General features: G+C 31.7%; 1 long non-coding RNA gene across 1 annotated transcript in view; it reads right to left on the reverse strand.

Moving 5' to 3' along the window:
- LOC127061820 (uncharacterized) overlaps positions 1-7500 on the reverse strand; it is a 17063-nt gene that overhangs the window by 7896 nt on the left and 1667 nt on the right. The window contains exon 1 of the long non-coding RNA XR_007780964.1: positions 7077-7500. This exon is cut by the window's right edge and continues 1667 nt beyond it. This is a non-coding gene — a long non-coding RNA (uncharacterized LOC127061820). The remainder of the gene's footprint in view (positions 1-7076) is intronic.

Here is a 7500-nt window from a genome sequence, read left to right on the forward strand (position 1 = left end):
AAATATACATGTACAGACATATACATTTACACATACACACACACACATATATATATAGAGAAAGAGAGAGACTAAGTAATACACCTCTGCAACGACTAGACTGGGCAGAGACGACGAGAAACGGCCTCCAGCAACCTCGCTTATCTGCTTACTAATACACACACATCCTTTCATACACGTTAGCGTCTCTCCGTTCTCTGGAGTGAGGTAAAAGAAGGAGAAGAGAGAGAGAGGCTGAGGGGGAGAGAGACAGGGGGAAAAAGAGAGAAAGAGAGAAAAAGAGAGACAGAATCAGGCTCCTGTACCTCTCTTTTGCTCCACGCGATCGAGAACGGGTATGCACCCTCTGCATGACGCTGCTCCGAGAATCGCAAGGATCATCCCAACTATCCTCAATTTTTGTTGTTAGACTCGATCTTTCTTCTATCTCTTTTAACTTGTATCTAACATCACTATAATTCGAATATATATTACTAATAGTTATATATACTAATCTTGTATATATATATTACATATATATAATATTAATATTTATATATATATATATTTATTGGAATTTACGTCGTTGAAATTATAATGAAATATCATGAAATTTATTTATACGTTTTCGTATAGATTATAAATATTGACCCAATTACGCGTAGTTAGGTCTACAAAGGGTATAATTTAATGCAATGTACGATGTGAATAAGTTGATTAAGTTTGCTTCTATTTTTTCAATCATTATTTTTAAACATCTTTTTATCGTTATTTCGGATAAATAGGTAGTATTTATAATAAAAGATGGATACGTGATATATGTAAGTGTTCGATATTATACCCGGATTAATAGACAAATCTGTCAGTATTTTAAATGAAACATATCTAAATATAATAATGTCAATATTTTATATTAAAAGATTGTCAATACTTATAATAAACCCAGACACTATAATTGATACTTAATTATTTATACTGATCGCTTAAGTGATGTTTTATTATAAATATTGACTAAAACATTTATATATATATATATATATATATATATATATATATATATATATATACTGAACATTTATTTTACAAAACATTTAATTATCATTAATTATTAAAGATACTGATCAAATAAATAGAAATGTTATTTATGTGTTACTGAATTACGTAGTTAGATTTAGTAAAGATATTAATATGAAATGCGATGAATAATCTAGATAAGTTTTTTTTTTGTACAGGTACTGAATCATGTAGTTAGGCGTTTTATATATATATATATATATATATATATATATATATGTGTAAAAAAAAAAAAGGAGAAGAAAATAATATGAAGTATTTCATGAAGTGCGATGAATAATGTAGTTAAGTTTTTCCTATATACCGAATCACGTAAGCAGTTAGGCATATCTAAAGAAATTAATCTAAAGTGTTTCACGACGTATGATCAATAATCATTGTTATGAGTTTCATTTAATAATTAATATTTAATTTTTAGACGATATAGCCACATTATTTATAAGATTTATATTTATGATAATACGTTAATGTAATTAATTTTTTTAAGAACATTACGATGAAATATTTATAAAAAAAATTGTATTAAATTCATATATATATTTTTTCTATTGCTATTTGTTACCAAGACAATAATTTTTAGATTGACGCGTTTAAAAAATTCTATTAGAGAATTCATTTAATATATTGGATAATAAATATTCAAGTAGATAAAATCGATCGAATTCTAGTTACGATTCAGGAAGCATGTTAAATGTCTGATATTAAAGATCCTGTGTTGCGAACGAGCTTTCACTTTCTTTTTTAAAGTTTTCGTTTTAATAATCATCAACTCTAAGAAATATTATGACACCTACGTATGGATTTTATTTCCTTGTATTCGTTACTTTACGACAAGTCCTTAGATATTTCGAAGTTTAATAGAAAATGCACGAGATATTAACGATAAACCGATAGAAATGTTTATTATCGAATGAAACGTTTGAAAAATGTGGTGGTCGTTTCTCGTTAAAAAATTTAAGAGAATTAGACGTGGCAAATTTATTTTGGTCGTTATCATGAAAAATTTCTAATGAAAAAAAATATCATCGTTACGATTTTCGATAACGTTAACTTTTTTAATTGATAACAAATTAACGAACGTAGATAGTTGATATATAAATTAATAGAAAATTAAGACGAGGAGGAGGGAGATAGGGGTAGGAAAAGAAAGAAAAAAAAAAGAAAAAAGAAAAGCGAAAAAATTTCCCTCGGATTCAAATTCTTAGTCAATGTTATTCGATTGGACGAATTTCTTTTCCGTTTTGAACCGGGGGTGCGGCCAAAGAGGAAAAGCTTTGTCGTAAGAGGTAATGGTGGGGCCGATCGGAAAGATTCAAAATGGCGGAAAGATCCTCCCGGCAGCGACCGAGAAACTAATTCCAAAGAGACGGCTATGAAAGACGATTAAATTATGCGAGAAATTATTAAACGAAAATATCATAATGATAAGGAAGAAAATTATATCAGACTGATATCTATATTCTCTATTTAAAAGTATTTTCAGTAAAATCGAACCAAAAAAATAATTGTTCGCTTTCAAGAATATTATATACTAATTTTTTTTCTATTTACTTTTCTTTCCTTTTTTTTTTTAATAATATAAATTGATCTAAGCAAAAGTGAGTAATGAATTTAATTGAAATGAAAATAATGAAGGGACGTCATGTTGGAAATTACAAATTACTATTATTATTATTATTATTATTGTGCATGGAAACTACGTCATTAATATAAATAGACTGGCAATAATTATTTATTGAAGAATATAAAAACAAGAAAAAAACAAGATTATAAGAAGAAGTCTATGGAAATGAACGAAGAAGTAAAACTTGCTTTCTAAAATTGAATTACCTTAGTTACAAACTACACGAAATATTCTCCATTCATAAATGAATAAACACGTAAAGAGGTTAACATGCTATACGAAGCATGATAAAATGTTTTATCAAGAAAATTATATAAAATTAAATATCAGCAACGAAATAAATACAACAGTCTGCGTGAGGCGGGTCAAAAGTTTCTAGATGATTTTTGAAAATCCATATTCTCTCGAGATCTCATTTTTATCCTTGCTCGTTAGTTTTACGATTTGAGAAAAATAAAAAACAAAACAAAACAAAACAAAAGGAACGAAAAAAATTAAGCCTCTTAAAAAGCCTCGAAAAAGACTAAAACTGATCGATCCCGTAAAATTGATCCCATCGATTTTTGACCGTAGCTGTACGGATCGCAAAAAAGAATATTCTCAACAAATTATTCGTGTATTCGTTCGTTCGGTTAAGCAAAAGGAAAAATAATAGAAAAAAAAAGAAAAAACGAAAAAAAGGGAAGAAAAAAAAATGAAAAAAATGTGAAAGAGTGTTGGACAACTCCAGTTGCTAGTTGTATTGTATAATACCTTCTATAAATGTGTGTATGAGTGCGTGCACACGCGCGCGTGTGTGCATTAAACAGAGAAAAAGAGAGAGAAAGAGAGAGAAAGAGAGAGAAAGAGTGAAAAGCATGGGGCACGGCCATTCATGTAGGAAAGACCCTAATACGAATCCGACTGGGCCGGGCTACGTGCCACTGAGAAAATTCTCTTTTCGATGCAGCTACGACGGAGGCTCCGCCCCGTGCATCCGTAGAAGGAAAAACCTTCAAAGGGAAGGGAAGGAAAGGGAAGGGAAAGGGGGGTGGGACAGTCAGGCAATACTCTTGCAGAAAAGCATACTGCTCATGGTTTTCGAGGGTGCGAATGCAAAAGAAGGGTGGGTCGTTACGACACCACGTGTGTTCTTACTTTTTAAGTAGATATACCACCGTACGGATGCATATATATATATATATATATATATATATCTTTTTTTTCTTTTTGTTTCTGTCTTTTCTTTCAAGTAAAAGAAATGTCGAATATCATGAATTAGAAATGTTTTTTTTTTTTTTTTAATGGAAGGACTCAAGAACTCGTTCTTTCTAAGGACTCTAGGTTATTTGATATGTAAATAGAGACTTTTTTTCCCCTCTCTCTATCTCCTGTGTGTACTGACTGTATCAACGATCATGAATATTATTGCTATTCTCTTTTTACTACGATTAGTATTCTCTTTGATAATATAAATTCGAAGAATTATTTCGCCGATGAAGTTTCACTTGTTTTGACAGAAAAAGAAAAGCAAAAGAAAGGAAGAAGAACGAACGGATTGTATAACTCTTTTTTAAATATAATAAATATTTGATAAAATTATTTTCCTATACGATTTTGATCGTAGAATGGAAAGGAGAAAAGAAGAACGTGTACTTATTTCCAAATGTAAATATTCTAATGTCTCTGAAGACCTATGTGTAACGAAAATTTGATGTTTCATTTATTAACACTATCGACGATAACGTGTACGACATTATAGCACTGACCTTAGATGAATTACGATACGACGCCTAGAAAGCATTCTAGCTTAGCCTCACCTAGGTCGATTTATTCTAGCGTAACCGGGGTCACTACTCCTTCGTGTTTCTTTGACCTCGCACGAACGAACACGTCAATTATACCTATAGTTACATCTAACCTATCTTCTAGCGAGTTTACAAAATATAAGCTTCAATATTTTCATTGGTCTCATTTCTTCTTCTTTCGTTTCCAAAATCTTTTATAAATTTTTTCAGGTTATAATTTCTTCTTTTCATTCTTTTTTAAAAGAAAAGAGAGAGGGAGAAAGAGAAAAGGTAGATCTTTTGTAAAAAATATATATAAAGTGGTTAAGAATGGAAACAATGGTTTTAGACTAGAGCAAAAGATATTCACATTCGTAAGATATCCTTTCTTCCATTTATATTTAGACATTGTTTTTCTTGAGAAAATTTATCGTACTAACTGTTCTCAACGGAAGAACAACGTATATATATATATATATATATATATATATATATATATGTATGTATGTATGTATGTATGTATATATATGGCTAATGATAAAACCGAAGAGAGAAAAATGATTACTTTAACTAGTAGATAGCAGTGGACGACGCATACACATATACACACATAGATATGTATGTGTGTATATATACATATGTACATATATATATGTGTGTGTGTGTATATGGAACGAGACGATGATTTCCACGATTACCAATTTATATAAATAATTTAGCCATACAATCATTCGTCGATAATTTAGGATTGTCCTGAATAAGAGAGAGAGAGAGAGAGAGAGAGAGAGAGAGAGAGAGAGAGAGAAAGAGAGAAGAAAATAATTACCTAATAATATTAAAAAAAAAAAAAAAATTGGTTGTTCATAAAAGATATTTTTTCTTCTTAATCCATATATAATAAACGTCATATTTTTTATTCTCGAACTTACGACTCTACAAATAGATATAGAACTATGAAAAATCTTTAATTCTGTTAGCACGTATACACATACATAGGTATATACACACACCTATACGTACGATGGTAATAACGATCGAAGAGAGGACTAAATACTTCTCGTTTTTTTTTTCCGAGCAATTTCTATGGAATTCGAACTCGGTGCATAAAGAAACGAAGAGATACATAAAAAAAAAGAAAGAAAGAAAGAAAGAAAAAAGACTGAAATGAAAGAAAAATTGTTCGCCAGGGACGAACTAACTGGTCCGCATCATCGGACAACGCAAGTCGAACGAATCGGCTCTTCACGGCTACGAACATCGTTCCTTCACGAATTCTTTCGTTCCTTTTCGATCCTCTTCGGCAACATATGTACGTATGCGCGCGCGTTTAACACAAGTAGAAGAGGAGACACGTACGATTCGCGTTCGATTCTTATCACGCGAATACCGGACCTACATATATAAGTACGTATATATGTATACATGTAAGTACGTGTGTGTGTATGAGTGTATGCTACGTACGTACGTATATATGTGTTAGAAGTTGAAAAAGTTTCTAACCTACGTATAATTATTATCGTCAGACATATTGAAAACAATTTTCAATTACCAGTTCGATGGATTCGCCAATAAATAAACAAATAAGTAAAAATGAAAATAAAGCGACACGTGGTAAAAATATTAGACTCTGTTTCTCTGTCATTCTTATCACTTGTGTTCATTCTTATCACTTCTTTTTCGTTTTTATAGATTTAAATTCGAAGCTAAACGATTGGCTGGCCGAGTACACGTGTATATTTGTGCAAGAGAGAGAGAGAGAGAGAGAGAGAGAGAGAGAGAGAGAAGGAGAGAAAGAAATGGAAGTATGAGAAGTAATAAAAAAAAGAAACGAAAGAAGAAAAAGACGTTTGATTTAGGTTAGTTTCGAATACGAACACATCCAGCCATGACATCCTGACCGTCGAAAGATAGCGTTATTTCGCGATAACGTGGTACTAAATTTAGCACACCAAAATTCTTTCTGCCCTTTGCAAATATATTGAGACGATTAAAAACTAAAAAAAATAAAAAGAGGAACGACAAAAGAAAATAGATATAGAAAAAGAAACGAAGTGAGAATGAAATTGAATAAGACCTTGTTAATAATTCCGGTAATGTGCGCGTGTTCGCGATTGAGAAAAAAAGAAAAAAAAATAAAAGAGAGAGAGAGAGAGAGAGAGAGAGAGAGAGAGAGAGAGAGAGAAGTTAAGAAAAGAAGAAATAAACAAATAAAAAAAAGAAGAAAAAATCGACAGTTTTGTGGAAATAAGTGATGTATGTGTGGGACGATATGGCGACAGTCTCGACGAAGAATCTCGTTCCTGTGTTGGAGCATGAAGTTGGGAATGAACTGTACTCTCTCTCTCTCTCTCTTTCTCTCTGTCTCTCTCTCTCTTTCTCTCTCTCTCTTTCTCTCTCTCTCTCTCTCTCTCTCTCTCTCTCTCTCTCTCTGATCTATCTCTAAAAGTTCACGTTCGTTCGCACCGTGCAGTTATAATTATGCACGTCGATGAGTAGCAGTTATCTTTACGATTTTTTTTTCTTTATATATATATATATATATATATATATATATATATACATATATCTTTTTTTATTTAACGAAAGTCGAGCGATAAGAAAGATAAGCCCGAAATTTCTTATTAATCATTTACCTCGATATTATGCGTTGTAGATTATTCCTTTCTCTCGATGAATTCGGTTGCATTACGGAGAGCCGCCCCAGAATCACGAATCCGTCTGGCCGTGTACGAAGAGCAAGAGCCCTGTAGGTGGGAGAAGGAAGGAGAGAGAGAGAGAGATAGAAAGAGAAAGAGAATGAGAGAGAATGAGAGAGAATGAGAGAGAATGATAGAGAAAGAGAGAGACGAGGAGAGGGCGGATAAGATAGATAATGAAAATGAAAAAATTAAGAGTGGGAGCGATACAGAGAGAAAGAGAAAGAGACAGAGAAATAGAAAGAATTAGAAAGATAGGTAGAGAAGGATAGAAAGAAAAAAAGAGGAAGAGAAAGAAAGAAAGAAAGAGAGAGAGAGAGACAGAGAAAGAGATAGAGAAAGAAAGAGAGAGAAGAAAAAG

The sequence above is a fragment of the Vespula vulgaris genome, chromosome 2 (genome assembly GCF_905475345.1).
Source record: "Vespula vulgaris chromosome 2, iyVesVulg1.1, whole genome shotgun sequence".
Taxonomy (NCBI): Eukaryota; Metazoa; Arthropoda; class Insecta; order Hymenoptera; family Vespidae; genus Vespula; species Vespula vulgaris.